Source organism: Lepus europaeus, chromosome 8 (genome assembly GCF_033115175.1).
Source record: "Lepus europaeus isolate LE1 chromosome 8, mLepTim1.pri, whole genome shotgun sequence".
In the NCBI taxonomy this organism is placed as follows: Eukaryota; Metazoa; Chordata; class Mammalia; order Lagomorpha; family Leporidae; genus Lepus; species Lepus europaeus.
This window is the reverse complement of record NC_084834.1, coordinates 56,391,469-56,407,396: the sequence shown is the minus strand read 5'-3', so window position 1 is coordinate 56,407,396 and position 15,928 is coordinate 56,391,469. Positions and strand designations below refer to the sequence as shown.

General features: G+C 39.2%; 1 pseudogene; it reads left to right on the top strand.

The window, feature by feature from the left end:
- Window positions 1-352: 352 nt before the first annotated feature.
- LOC133765269 (programmed cell death protein 5-like) lies at window positions 353-725 on the top strand (annotated as a pseudogene).
- The last annotated feature ends 15,203 nt before the right edge of the window (window positions 726-15,928 follow it).

Below are 15,928 nucleotides of genomic sequence, written 5' to 3'. Positions count from 1 at the left end.
TAGGTTGATCACATGTCTTAGCTATTGTGAATTGAGCTGTAATAAACAGGAGGGTGCAAATAACACTTTTATTTGCTGATTTATTTTCCCTTGAGTAAATAAATTCCTAGGAGTGGGATACTAGTCATATGTTAGATTTATATTCCTATTTCTGAGATATCTCCAAACTGATTTCCATAGTGTTTTTACCAGTTTACATTTCCACCAATAGTGGATTAGGGTACCTTTTTAACCACAGCCTCTCCAGCATTTGTTCTCTGTTGATTTCTGTGTGAAAGCCATCCTAGGCAGGAGTTCCCTCAGAGTAAGCAGGAGACTAGCTGAGGGTCCTCGTGCCTCATAGTGACATACCATGTAGGACTAGGAGCTGGAGGTGCTGAGGAAGCAGAGGCTGGTGGAGCTGCAGGCGAAACACAGGGATCCCGGTGATGCAGTGCAACAGGAAGCAAAGCACAGGGAAGTCGAAATGAAAAACATTATCTTAGCCCAAGTTCCAGGTCAGTCAGCATGGGCCAGATTAAGTAACTTAGCACTTGTAAAGCCTGAAAAAACTAAAGCCGTAGAAAATTCCCTTATACAGATGGCCATATATGGACAACTGAGTGGGAAGGTATCAGAACAAGGTTTAATAGAAATCCTTGAAAAAGTAAGCCAACAAACAGAAAAGAAAACAACAGTTAAATTCAACAGAAGTAATGGACTCTGATGAAGATGACAATTGTTAACTAAAAAACTGTTCAGAAACTTGAACTTAATGCAACATATCTGATAACATGTTTACCTTGTTTATTGTCTATATGCCTTTTTAAAAAATAAACTTGTTATGCAAAATAAAGCAAAAAAAGCCATTCTAACTGGGTTGAGGTGAAATATTGTGGTTTTGATTCACATTTCTCTGATGGCCAGCGATCCAGAGCATTTTTTTCATGTGTCTGTTGGCCTTTTGGATTTCCTCTTTTGAAAAATGTGCTTAAGTCCTTTGCCCATTTCTTCATTGGGTTGTTTTGTTGTGGAGTTTCTTGATCTCTATATATTCTGGTTATTAATCCTTTATGAGTTGCACAGTTTGCAAATAATTTCTCCCATGCTGTTGGATCCCTCTTCACTTTCCTGGCTGTTTGTTTTGCAGTACAAAAGCTTCTCAATTTGATGTAATACCATTTGTGAATTTGGGCTTTTATTTCCTGTGCCTCAGGATTGTTTTCCAAGAACTCTGCCTGTGCCAATGTCTTGAAGTGTTTCCCCAATGTTCTCTAAAAATTTGATGGTATCAGGTTGTAGCATTAGGTCTTTAATTCATTTTGAGTGAATTTTTGTGTAAGGTGTAAGGAAGGGGTCTTGCTTCATACTTCAGCATATGGAAATCCAGCTTTCCCACTACCATTTATTGAACAGAATCTCCTTGCTCCAGGGATTGGTTTTAGCTCCTTGGTCTAATATAAGTTGGGTATTTCCATATGAATTTCAGCATCATTTTTTCTAGATCTCAAAAGAATGTGTTTGGTATTTTGATTGGTATCACATTGAATCTCTAAATTACTTTTCAAAGAATGGACATTTTGATGATACTGATTCTTCCAATCCATGAACATGAAAGATTTTTTTCATTTTTTGTGTTTTCTATTTCTTTCTTTAATATTTTATAATTTTCATTTTAGAGATCTTTGACAACCTTGGTTAAATTTTTTCCAAGGTATTTCATTTTTTGTAGCTATTGTGAATGAGATTGATCTTAGAAGTTCTTTCTCAGCTGTGACATTGTCTGTGTATAAAAACATTGTTGATTTTTGTGTACTGATTTTATATCCTGATGCTTTTTTTTTTTTGACAGGCAGAGTGGACAGTGAGAGAGAGAGAGAGAGAGAGAGAAAGATCTTCCTTTTGCCGTTGGTTCACCCTCCAATGGCCGCCGCGGCCAGCACGCTGCTACCAGTGCACTGCGCTGATCCGAAGGCAGGAGCCAGGTGCCTCTCCTGGTCTATTTCATCTGGGTTTCCTAGTTTGTTGGCATACAGCCCTTTGTAGTAATTTCAGATTATTCTTTTTTATGTATGTGGTATCTGTTGTTACATTTACTTTTTCACCTCTAACTTTAATGACTTGGACCTTCTGTCTCCTTTGTTGGTTTGTTGGGCCAAACAATGGAGTGTCAATTTTGTTTATTTTTTCAAAAAAAAAGCTCTCCGGCCAAGATGGCGGAGGAGTGAGGGCGCGCACCAACAGTCCTGGAAAAGATAGTTTAACAAAAGTGGAGTTACTGTACCCTCAGGAAGAGACTCAGAAGGAAAACTGCAGAGGAAACTCTTCCAGATCTGGTGGATGTGACACAGAAGACTTACGGGGAGAGCAGGGTGGCCCACTGCCATGCCGAGCTGTGCTGCGGGAGCCACACCGCGGGAGCCATGAGAGCGGGGAACCAAGGGAGCCCAGCCACAGAAGCCCAGCCGCAGAACTGGAGGCCCAGTGCTGGAAGGAGAGGTAACCCGAGACATTGGCCGGGAAGGTTGATGCATGGTCTGGGGTCCTGGGGGGAAAGCGCACCAGGCTGACTGGAGGAGAGGGAAAAAAAGCGAATAAATAGGGGGAACCGGCAGGGTCACTAGACTCTCACTCCACTCACCTTACAAAGACCAGCAAGACAAAGAGCAGGCACCATTTTACATATGTAAAACAAACTCTGTAACCTAGGTAACCCGGTGAGCTGTGTGGAATTTCTTCCCAACTGAGTCTAAAAAAAGAGAGAGAGAGAGAGAAAGAGCAAGCCAGAGAACAATCTGGGTGAGTCATCTTGGGAACACCCTTAACCATGAAGAACCAAACAGAGCTCTTTGGCCACACACAGCATAGCCTCTAAGGATATATCAAAAGCATAATATAGAGGCATAGTATAATGCGATAAAACACCACAGCAAAGGGAACAAAGAACACCTCCAAGATGCAAAACAAATGTAGAAACCAAGGTAACAAGAGCAAGGAAGACACTAAGATGCCCCCAAATGAAAAAGATACCCGAATTCAAGATTATGAAGATGATGAGATAGAAGAAATGCAAGAAGCGGATCTCAAAAAATTGGTAACATCATTAAGAAGCTCTCAAAAACAAATTCTTGAACTACAGAAATCCTTAATGGACAAGATAGAAAACCTCTCTCGCGAAAATGAAATATTAAGGAGGAATCAAAATGAAATGAAAAAACTAGTAGAACAAGAAACTGTGATAATGATGAGAAACCATAATGAAATGAAGAATTTGGCCGGCGCCGTGGCTTAACAGGCTAATCCTCTGCCTTGCAGTGCCAGCACACCGGGTTCTAGTCCAGGTCGGGGCACCAGATTATATCCCGGTTGCCCCTCGTCCAGGCCAGCTCTCTGCTATGCCCCGGAAGTGCAGTGGAGGATGGCCCAAGTCCTTGGGCCCTACAGCCACATGGGAGACCAGGAGAAACACCTGGCTCCTGGCTTCAGATCAGCGCGATGCGCCGTCTACAGCGACCATTGGAGGGTGAACCAACGGCAAAGGAAGACCCTTCTCTCTGTCTCTCTCTGTCTCACTATCCACTCTACCTTTAAAAAAAATGAAGAATTAAATAGATCAAATGACAAACACATTAGAGAGCCTTAAAAACAGAATGGGCGAAGCAGAAGAGAGAATATCGGACTTAGAAGACAGAGAACAGGAAAGGAAACAGGCAAACCAAAGAAAAGAAGAAGAAATTAGAAATCTAAAAAATATTGTTGGGAATCTACAGGATACTATTAAAAAACCCAGCATTTGGGTTCTAGGAGTTCATGAAGGCATGGAGAGGGAGAAAGGATTAGAAGGCCTTTTTAGTGAGATACTAGCAGAAAATTTCCCAGGTTTGGAGATGGACAGAGGCATGTTAGTACAGGAAGCTCATAGAACCCCTGATAAACATGACCAAAAGAGATCTTCACCACGACATGTTGTAATCAAACTCACCACAGTGAAACACAAAGAAAAGATCTTAAAATGTGCAAGAGAGAAACGTCGGATCACTCTTAGAGGATCTCCAATTAGACTCACAGCAGACTTCTCATCAGAAACCCTACAAGCTAGAAGGGAATGGCGAGACATAGCCCAGGTACTAAGAGAGAAAAACTGTCAGCCCAGAATATTATATCCTGCAAAGCTCTCATTTGTGAATGAAGGTGAAATAAAGACCTTTCACAGCAAACAGAAATTAAAAGAATTTGTCACCACTCGACCAGCCCTGCAAAAGATGCTTAAAGATGTGTTACACAAAGAAACACAGAAACACGGTCATCAATATGAAAGAAGGTAAAGGAAGGAAACCTTACAGCAAAAGATCACAGGAAACCCAAAAATGGTAAGGCAAAGGTACTACTTATCGACAGGCACATTAAATGTTAAAGGCCTGAACAATCCAGTTAAAAGACACCGATTGGCTGATTGGGTTAAGGAACAAAACCCATCTTTTTGCTGCTTACAAGAAACACATCTTTCTAACAAAGATGCATACAGACTAAAAGTGAAAGTCTGGAAAAAGATATACCATGCCAACAGAAATGAAAAAAGAGCGGACGTAGCCATCTTAATATCGGACAACATAAACTTTACTACAAAAACTGTTAGGAGAGACAAAGAGGGGCACTATATAATGAAAAAGGGATCAATTCAACAGGAAGATATAACGATTATCAATGTATATGCACCAAATTACAGGGTACCCGTTTATTTAAAAGATTTGTTAAGGGACTTAAAGTGAGACTTAGACTCCAATGCAATAGTACTGGGGAACTTCAATACTCCACTCTCAGAGATAGACAGATCAACAGGACAGAAGATCAACAAGGAGACAGTAGATTTAAATGACACTATAGCCCAAATGGATCTAACAGATTTCTACAGAACTTTTCATCATACACAGAAAGAATTTACATTCTTCTTAGCAGTACCCGGAACCTTCTCTAGGATTGACCACATACTAGGCCATAAAGCAAGTCTCAGCAAATTCAAAGGAATTAGAATCATACGATGCAGCTTCTAAGACCATAAAGGAATGAAATTGGAAATTAGCAACTCGGGGATCCCTAGAGCATATGCAAACTCATGGAGGCTGAATAACATGCTCCTGAATGAACAATGGGTCATAGAAGCAGGTATGGAGGCTTTCGGTTGCTGGAGTCCTGAGTTGTGTGTATCCTCACCCTCCACGTAGATCCACAGTGACCCTCCGATTTGCATGGAGTTTCCTCTGCCATTTTCTCCATAACTTTTCCCTGAGATTATACTCTCTCCACTTTTTTTTTTTTAACCATCTTCCCCTAGACAGGAGCAGTTAATCTCCTTCCCTATTCTGCCATATTCTACTTTCTGCTTCTTATTCCTTTTTGTTCATTTGTTTTGTTGGTTGGGTGGTTTAAAATTTTATACTCTCCTTTCTATGACTAACCATGCCCTTTGGGTCCACTTTCCAATCTGCCCCCTCCTGTCCTGGTGCTGCTCTGTTACCCTTCGTAGAGGAGGATGCCAATCAAAGACTGTCCTTTCCAAGTTGGCATTCTGTATTCAAAGCCACACCTGACACTCTCACCATCTGGAGACATCCGTACTCCTTTCATAGCAGCTAGATGCCATCATCCAGTGTGATTTCTCTCAATTTCTTGTTCTTTTTTCTCAGAAGTTAACATTTTCCTGGCATCGTCATTCCTTTCTTCCTCAAAATGTCTTCGTGTCAAGACTAACAATTCCTTGTATATTCCTCAACTCATCTTTCTCATTCTCTCACTCATCTCTGCCTGACCCTCCCTATTTCCATGAGGATTGTGCTAGAAATATGTTCAATTCTCTGTATCATTAAGAGTAAACAACTGAATAAGTACAAGCAATTCTTTTCACAGATATCAATTTTTCTTTAACAACCTCTGTTCTCCTATTTCTATAATTGTAAGAATATTTACTACAATAGCCTTCCTCTGATGTCGTCCATTCACATCTCCCATTTCCTTCTCATTATGACAAGCTGATTTCCACAACTCTGTTATCTCTTAATTCTGGAGCCAGATATGGCTGCCTCATATCCAGGTCTTTGACTTCACTTCAAGAAGTAATTTAAGTAACAAATAGTCAATAGTGGGCAGCAAGCACAATGTCATTGAGAAAGCAAAGCTACCCACTTCACAGACACAGGGGTTCTACTAGTACAGTGGCCCCATCTCTGAACTGAGTAGAACAATATAGGGGAAGAATAGCCACGGGTTTTCTGGGAAGTACTTGGAGATTTTCTGGAATATAGTTATCACTCCTTTTCATTACTTACATGGCCCAATGCTTACTGTCATGGTGACTGGTAGGTGTCTCATTTAGCATGCTAACATATGACAATGAGCATAAAATAAGCTGTAGGTCAAAGTAGGTCAGCTTAATCCCCCTAAACTACTATAAGTCTGATCCTGGCAGGAGGTCTGATTTTTCTCAGGGCAAGGGGAACCAAACCAACACCTGTATGTCTTCAGATAACAGGAACTATCATCCCTCCGTGGCTCAACTGTTTCTTCGGCCTCCATGTTTCAATTCTACCCCTCGTTCCATTCTTCATTCTACTTAACCTCTCATTATGATGTTGTGACCATTTTATCTCAGTATTGGTAAATACCTAGAATGAATTTGATACTCCATTAATATTTGGTACTATTGATCACTGCTTCAACCTCACCACTCTCTTGATTCTTGATTCATTTTTCATTGTTTTTTTTTCTGTTTCTGGTGTTTCTCAGTATCCTTATCTGATTTCTACTGTATCTGTGTATCTGAAGATACACAGTGGATAAGATTCTTTCCCTAGTTTCTTTTTCTTTTTTTTTAAACTTTTATTAAATGAATATAAATTTCCACAGTACAGCTTATGGGTTACAATGGCTTCCCCCTTCCAAAATTTCCCTGCCACCCACAACCCTCCCCTTTCCCGCTCCCTCTCCCCTTCCAATCACATCATGATTCATTTTCAATTCTCTTTTATATACAGAAGATCAGTTTAGTATATATTAGGTAACGATTTCAACAGTTTGCCCCCATATAGTAACACAAAGTGAAAAAAAAAATACTGTTGGAGTACTAGTTATAGCATTAAATAAGAGTGTACAGTACATTAAATACAGAGATCTTACATAATATATTTTTTTAAAAAATTAATTTTCTATGCCATTTCCAATTTAACACCAGGTTTTTCCTTTTTTCATTTCCAATTATCTTTATATACAGAAGATCGATTCAGTATATAATTAGTAAAGATCTCATCAGTTTGTACCCACGCAGAAACACAAAGTGTAAAAATACTGTTTCAGTACTTGTTATAGCATCACTGCACATTAGACAACACATTAGGGACAGATCCCACATGGGATGTAAGTACACAGTGACTCCTGTTGCTGACTTAACAATTTGACACTCCTGTTCATGGCGTCAGTAATCTCCCTAGGCTCTAGCCATGAGTTGCCAGGGCTATGGAAGCCTTTAGAGTTCGCTGACTTTGATCTTATTCCGATAGGGTCATAGTCAAAGTGGAAGTTCTCTCCTCCCTTCAGAGAAAGGTACCTCCTTCTTTGATGGCCCCGTTCTTTCCACTGGGATCTCACTCACAGAGATCTTTCATTTAGGTCTTCTTTTTTTTTCTTTTCCATGGTTTCTTGGCTTTCCATGCCTACAATACTCTCATGGGCTCTTCAGCCAGATCCCAATGCCTTAAGGGCTGATTCTGAGGCCAGAGTGTTGTTTAGGACGTCTGCCATTCTATGAGTCTGCTGTGTATCCCGCTTCCCATGTTGGATCTTTCTCTCCCTTTTTGATTCTATCAGTTAGTATTAGCAGACACTTGTCTTGTTTGTGTGATCCCTTTGACTCTTAGACCTATCAGAGCCATCGAATATGAACTGAAATTGATCACTTGGACTAGTGAGATGGCATTGGTACATGCCACCTTGATGGGATTGTATTGGAATCCCCTGGCACATTTTTAACTCCACCATTTGCGGCAAGTCTGATTGTGCATGTCCCAAATTGTACGTCTCCTCCCTCTCTTTTTCCACTCTTAAATTTAACAGGGATCACTTTTCAGTTAAAATTTAAACACCTAAGAGTAATTGTGTGTTAATTACAGAGTTCAACCACTAGTACTAGAACAACAACAACAAAAACAACAACAAATACTAAAAAGGATAAAGTATTACATTGTACATCTAGAGTCAGGACAAGAGCTGATCAGGTCATTGTTTCTTATAGTGTCCATTTCACTTCAACAGGTTTCCCCTTTGGTGCTCAGTTGTTGCCGATCAGGGAAAACAAATGATATTTGTCTCTTTGGGACTGGCTTAATTCACTCAGCATGATGTTTTCCAGATTCCTCCATCTTGTTGCAAATGACTGGGTTTCATTGTTTCTTACTGCTGTATAGTATTCTATGGAGTACATGTCCCATAATTTCTTTATCCAGTTTACTGTTGATGGGCATTTGGGTTGGTTCCAGGTCTTAGCTATTGTGAATTGAGCTACAATAAACATTAATGTGCAGATGGCTTTTTTATTTGCCAAATTAATTTCCTTTGGGTAAATTCCAAGGAGTGGGATGGCTGGGTCATGTGGTAGGGTTATGTTCAGGTTTCTGAGGAATCTCCAGACAGACTTCCATAGTGGCTTAACCAGTTTGCATTCCCACCAACAGTGTCCCTTTTTCCCCACATCCTCTCTAGCATCTGTTGTTGGTAGATTTCTGAATGTGAGCCATTCTCACCGGGGTGAGGTGAAACCTCATTGTGGTTTTGATTTGCATTTCTCTGATGGCTAGTGATCTTGAACATTTTTTCATGTGTCTGTTGGCCATTTGGATTTCCTCTTTCGAAAAATGTCTATTGAGGTCCTTGGCCCATCTCTTCAGTGGGTTGTTTGTTTTGTTGTTGTGGATTTTCTTGATTTCTTTGTAGATTCTGGTTATCAACCCTTTATCTGTAGTATAGTTTGCAAATATTTTTTCCCATTCTGTCGGTTGCCTCTTCACTTTCCTGACTGTTTCTTTTGAAGTACAGAAACTTCTCAATCTGATGCAATCCCAAATGTTAATTTTGGTTTTGACTGCCTGTGCTGCTGGAGTATTTTCCAAGAAGTCTTTGCCTGTGCCTATATCTTGCAGGGTTTCTCCAATGCTCTCTAATAATTTGATGGTTTCAGGTCATAGATTTAAGTCTTTAATCCATGTTGAGTGAATTTTTGTGTAAGTTGATAGGTATGGGTCTTGCTTCAAGCTTCTGCACGTGGAAATCCAATTTTCCCAGCACCATTTATTGAATAGACTGTCCTTATTCCAGGGATTGGATTTGGATCCTTGATCAAATATGAGTTGGCTGTAGATGTTTGGATTGATTTCTGGTGTTTCTATTCTGTTCCATTGGTCTATCCATCTGTTTCCGTACCAGTACCATGCTGTTTTGATAGCAACTGCCCTGTAGTATGTCCTGAATACTCTTTAACTACGAAGTTATCATTCCCAAGATTTTAAATCTCACCTTTAATTGGATGATTCTCAAATGTAGTCTCTTCAAACCTAACTTTTCCTTAGTACCAACAATTTTCTCCTACAGTGAATGTTTCAGAAGCATTCAGTTAAATTTGCCCTCACCTAAGTCCTTTTTGCCTCTGATCCAGGTCTCCTGGTTCCCTAATGCTCTTTATGTCCACTCTTGGCATCGTCATTTACCTGGGTACTGGGTTCCTTTTTTCCTATATCTAACATCTATACAACCTATAACCCTCATGCTGTAATTGACACTTTAGAATTCAAATTACTTCTCTGACAAATTTTGATTTGATTATTTTAAGAAACTTCAGACTTAAGAATAGCTCTGAAAAGAGTTCTCTTCCAAAAGAAACTTAGATTTCTAAAGGAAATAGACATTAGTGCAATCTGTTTCAGGGAGGGGGCTATATTAAGATAATTTTTACTACATGAAAGACTTTTTATAAAATTTATTTGAAAGGTACATAGAGAGAGAGCCATATAGGCAGAGCTCTCATTCACTATTATGTTTTACCAAATGTCTGCAAGGAGGCTGAAACCAGAAGCCAAGAATTTAATGTAGGTCTCTCACATAGGTGGCAGGAACTCAATTACTTGAACCATTACCTGCTACCTCCTATGGTATGCATTCACAGGAAGCTGTAATCAAACCCTGGCACTCTGGTATGGGATGCCAGTATGTGATATCATAGTCATTAGGACAAATGTCCACCCTAACCTGAAAGATGTTTTATCTATGTAGTGGAACAGCAGTTGTTCACCATGCATTTACTCCTCTTGCCCTCCATGGTTCTCACTGTCTCATCCTCAGTAGTTCTAAGACTTTATTCCTTTCTTAAGCTCAGGATGCTATGTAAACTTCAATCATCTGGTCCTTCTTTGTTCTATTTGTTGAAATCCTAGGCATATACATAAGATTTTTTTCTACTTTTAATTTGTCTATTGTTAATTTACTCCAAGGACTCAATTATGGAACATTCAGAGTGTAGAAAGAAAGTATTTCTCTCAACTACGGGCACTGGGGATATAAATATTAGGATGACATGGTGCTTGCATGCCTTCTAAGAATTTTACAGTCTATTCAAGTAGACCCAAACCTAAACACATGATTTCAATGTAAGATAAAAATTGCAGTGATACACGTATCCAATTCAGGCTATTAGGACATATAATAGAAGTATATCACCTGGTATAGTGATAGTGACAGTGGAAATGAAGGAGTGGTCTTGGTCCCAGATCTTAGTCTTGAAGGGGGGACTGATTCAGTGGCCAACTAGTTGATATGCAGAGGGGATAAAATTGCATGGTATGAGAAGAAGACCTCATTCAGAATATGGGAGATAAATAGGATAGATACAGAGGATTCTGGCCTAAGAGCCATAATATGAAATCAAACCTACCATACCTAATGTTGTTACTGAACCAAGTTTGAGTCTATTGCCCACATACATCAGAACCAGGTACCATAGCCACAATCTTTGTGATAACAAGGTGGCTAAGTACAAAGGCATCCTGCTCAAGTCTAACTCCCCAGTCGGGAATGTGGAGAAAGTTTTATGGAGTACACAGGAGGGAGCTAGTATGAAAAAATGTTGGGGAGGCAAACTCTTATCAGAAGGACTTAGAGGGGCTGGCACTGTGGCACAGCAAGTTAAAGCCCTGGCCTGAAGCGCCAGCATCCCATATGGGCACTGGTTCTAGTCCCGGCTGCTCCTCTTCCCACCCAGCTCTCTGCTATGGCCTGAGAAAGCAGTAGAAGATGGTCCAAGTCCTTGGGGCCCTGAATCCACGTGGGAGACCCAGAGAAAGCTCCTGGTTCCTGGCTTCCGATTGGCACAGCTCTGCCCATTGCGGCCATCTGGGGAGTGAACCAGCAGATGGAAGACCTCTCTCTCTCTCTCTCTCTACCTCTCTATATAACTCTTCCAAATAAATAAAATAAATCTTTAAAAAGAAGAAGGACTTAGAATCAGAACAGCACAGTGCAGTCATGTTCTAAGGTACTCTCCAAAGAAAGCAGGGATTTAAACAAAACATGATCAGACATTCTGTTAATAAGATGAGACAACTTGCAGAAAAAGAACAGGAAAGATAAGAAGTTTTTGAGTTTGTATCATCAGGGAAACTGGTAAAAGGGACAGTCCAGTCTGATAACAGTGTGTCTTGCCCTGTTCTATCCTTGATCATTTTTCCAGATTATTTTCACCCATGCCTATATCAATTTGGAAGGGCTATCCATAAATAATGATAACTAAGACATTTGGAAAATTTACAATGTGCTAAGCACAGCTCTCAGTGCTTTTCATCTTTTAGTTTATTTAATTCTCAATACAATTCTGTGAAGTAGGAAAAGGTATTATCTTCCTCTTTTAGCTGAAGAAATTAAGGCCCAAAGAGGCTTCATAACTCACCTAAGACACAGCTAACAAGCATCAGAGTGAAGATATGGAACCAGGCTCACTGTCAAGAATCTATTCTAATCATTATGCACTGCTCTCTTCCTTTTGGCTTAAAATATTTTGTCTTCAGCTTTAAACTTGTAGGATTGATATAACTTGGTATTTGTTTATAAGATGCTGTGAATATAAAAAAATATCCAAGAGATAACTTTTGTGTCAAGATAACAAAAACTTGTGGGCCTTAATTAGAAATTTGAAGAGGTCATATATGCCCAGTGATCAAAATATAGATAATCTAAATTTTTAAAAACTGCCACATGTATGCCAAGATTGGCAGGCTTGCTCCTCCTAATATTCTGATAATGATCCTTTCCTTATAATGATCTAATATTTGCAATAGATTGCTGGTTGTTATGGTGACAAAAATGAGGCTTAACTTTGACTGCAAAATGATGAAATGTAGACAAAACAATTTTTTCAAACTTATATAAGCATTCATCTAAATGAACCAGTTTCAGTGGCACCATCAAATGGTTTTACCAAAAAATTCTCTGTAAAATCAGGTGAGTTTTCTCTTCATATCCAGAAGAATACAGGTGGTGAGAGCTAACATAAATGAATAGAGTTGCAGGTACTATTTTTAAAATTAAGTTTTCCTGGAATGTCAAGCACAAATATGTGGTATATGTGATAAAGCAGAAAATGTAGTTGCTGAGGTCTATAAGGCAGCTTGAACCCCACCTTACATAACTGAGGGTAGATAAGTTACTTTTCAATGACTTTAGTTTGGGACAGAGCAAGACTACAGTTAAATCTTCTTGGGTTAAGAACAGGCTTTTGTCTAATGTAAATCCTGCATTGTTGTCTGTAAGAGCAAAAAACCAGAAGTCATTTTAGAAACAACCATGCCCAAAACCTCTCTGTGTTTTTTGTTTTTCACATACAAATCATAAAGAGACAACATGGTGAAATGGCTTGCTCAGAGCCTCATTACTGATTAGTAACAGAAATGGGATTCCTCTGTTAGAGGTTTATTTCTGCAGTTGATTATTAACCTACTCTAGATACCAGTTTGGCAAAAATTAATTATACAAAATACTATGTTTATTATCATCTTTTTAGTCTCTGAAATGTCCTGTGCCATTTCTTAGAAAAAAAGGTAGGGGAGGAAACAGTGACATGAGGTAAGGATGGGGGAAGTGACCTGACAGCTAGGTCCTGGTGGAGAAGTATTTAACACTGCATCATTTAGAATTATAAGCATGTGGCAATAACACAAGCAGGACCAAATTCTGGATGGTTCATTGGTTGGTTGGTTGGTTGGTTGATTGTTTTTTTTACTTCAAAGACAAAATACTCCCTTCTTTGCCTTGGACCTGTAATTCTAAACACTATCATTGGTAGAATACTTTTCCCTATCTGGGCTCTAAAAAAGCACAAAAGTGCTTTTTACTAAAAATGAGAAAATATGCCCGAATAGATGATGGTACCAAATATAAAATGATCTGCATTTCCCAATGAGAAGATCCTTCATATGAAAAGGCCTGGGATAACTTGATTCTGCAATCTTTTAGAAACTTAAATGAAGTAGTTATACAAATTTGTAAGTATTGAATTTGCTCATTTGATAAGTATTTTATATCACATATTAATCTAAATCATATAAAATGAAAATTAACACAGCAATTTTGAAATCATCGCTTTTTTTTCTATCCTTAAATTACATTTCTTTTTAATCTAATTTAAGAGACAAACAGAGACAGACAGAGCTTATACTCCGCTGTTTTATTCTACAAATGCCTGTGAAGGCTGGGACTGGCCATGCCATAGCCAGGAACTGGAACTTAATCCAGGTCTCCCATTGGACAGGCAGAGACCCAACTATTTGAGACATGACCACTGCTTCCCAGTGTCTTCATTATCAAGAAGTTGGAATCAGGAAACAGAGCCAGGACTCAAATCAAAATAATCAGACCCAGGATATCTATCTTAACTTCTAGACCAAAGACCTACCCCACATGTGCTATTAATTCCAGCTATTCACAGGCAATCTTATTGTGTTTTGGAGAAAGCGTATTTATTTGGGCGATAAGGATGGGGGAAGGGATTAGCCTGGGAGGTAAGTGGTCAAAGAATACTTTGTCTGAATGTTTACTGTTCCTTTATTTTTTCCAAATTTATTTAATAAATATAAATTTCCAGAGAACAACTTCTGGATTATAGCGGCTTTCCCCAAAAAAACTTCCCTCTCACCCACAAACATCCCATCTCCCACTCCCTCTCCCATCCCATTCTTCATCAAGATTCATTTTCAATTATCTTTATATACAGAAGATCAACTTAGCATATACTAAGTAAAGATTTCAACAGACTGCACCCACACAGACACACAAAGTATAGACTGTTTGAGTAGTAGTTTTACTGTTATTTCGCATAGTACAACAAATTAAGATCCTACATGGGGAGTAGCTGCACTGTTGTTGATTTAACAACTGACATTCTTATTTAGGACGTCAGTAATCATCCAAGGCTCTTGTCATGAGTTGTCAAGGCTATGGAAGCCTCTTTAGTTCACCAACTCTGATCTTATTTAGACAAGGCCATAGTCAAAGTGGAAGTTCTCTCCTCCCCTCAGAGAAAGGCACCTCCTTCTTTGATGGCCCGTTCTTTCCACTGGGATCTCAATCACAGAGATTTTTTATTTAGGTCATTTTTTTCCACAGTGCCTTGGATTTTCATGCCTGAGAAACTCTCATGGGATTTTTAACCAGATTCGAATGCCTTAAGGGCTAATACTGAGGCCAGAGTGTTGTTTAGGGCATCTGCCATTCTATGAGTCTGCTGTGTATGCCACTTCCCATGTTGGATCCTTCTCTCCTTTTTAATTCTATCAATTTTTGCAGACAATGGTTTTATTTATGTAATAACTTTTAACACTTAATCCTATCATTCATAAACTTAAACTTATCACTTTGACTACTAGGATGGCATTGTTGTATGTCACCTTCATGAGATTGAATACCCTGGCACATTTCTAGCTCTACCATTAGGGGTAAGTTTGTGTGAGCAAGTGCCAAACTGTACATCACCTCCCTCTCTTATTCCCACTCTTATATTTAACAGGGATCACTTTTCAGTTAAATTTAAATGCCTAAGAAAAATTGGGTGTTAATTAAAGAGTTCAACCAATAGTATTAAGTAGAACAAAAAAAAAACTAAAAGGAATAAAATAGTAAGTTGTTCCTCGATAGTCAGGATAAGGGCTCATCAAGTCATTGTTTCTCATAGTGTCCATTTCACTTCAACAGGTTTCCTTTTTGGTGCACAGTTAGTTGTCACTGATCAGGGAGAACATATGATACCTGTCCCTTTGGGACTGGCTTATTTCACTCAGCATGATGTGTCCCAGATTCCTCCATCTTGTTGCAAATGACCGGATTTCATTGTTTTTGACTGCTGTAGAGTATTCTGTAGAGCACATATCCCATAATTTCTTTATCCAGTCTTCTGTTGATGGGCATTTTGGTTGATTCCAGGTCTTAGCTACTGTGAATTGAGCTGTAATAAACATGAAGGTACAGACAGCTCTTTTATTCCTCAATTTAATTTCCTTTGGGTAAATTCCAAGGAGTGGGATGGCTAGGTCATGTGGTAGGGTTATATTCAGGTTTCTGAGGAATCTCCAGACTGACTTCCATAGTGGCTTAGCCACTTTGCATCCCACCAACAGTGGGTTAGTGTCCCTTTTTCCCCATATCCTTGCCAGCATCTATTGTTGGTAGATTTCTGAATGTAACCCATTCTAACCGGGGTGAGGTGAAACCTCATTGTGGTTTTGATTTGCATTTCTCTGATTGCTAGTGATCTTGAACATTTTTTCATGTGTCTGTTGGCCATTTGGATTTCCTCTTTTGAAAAATGTCTATTGAGGTCCTTGGCCCATCTCTTAAGTGGGTTGTTTGTTTTGATGTTGTGGAGTTT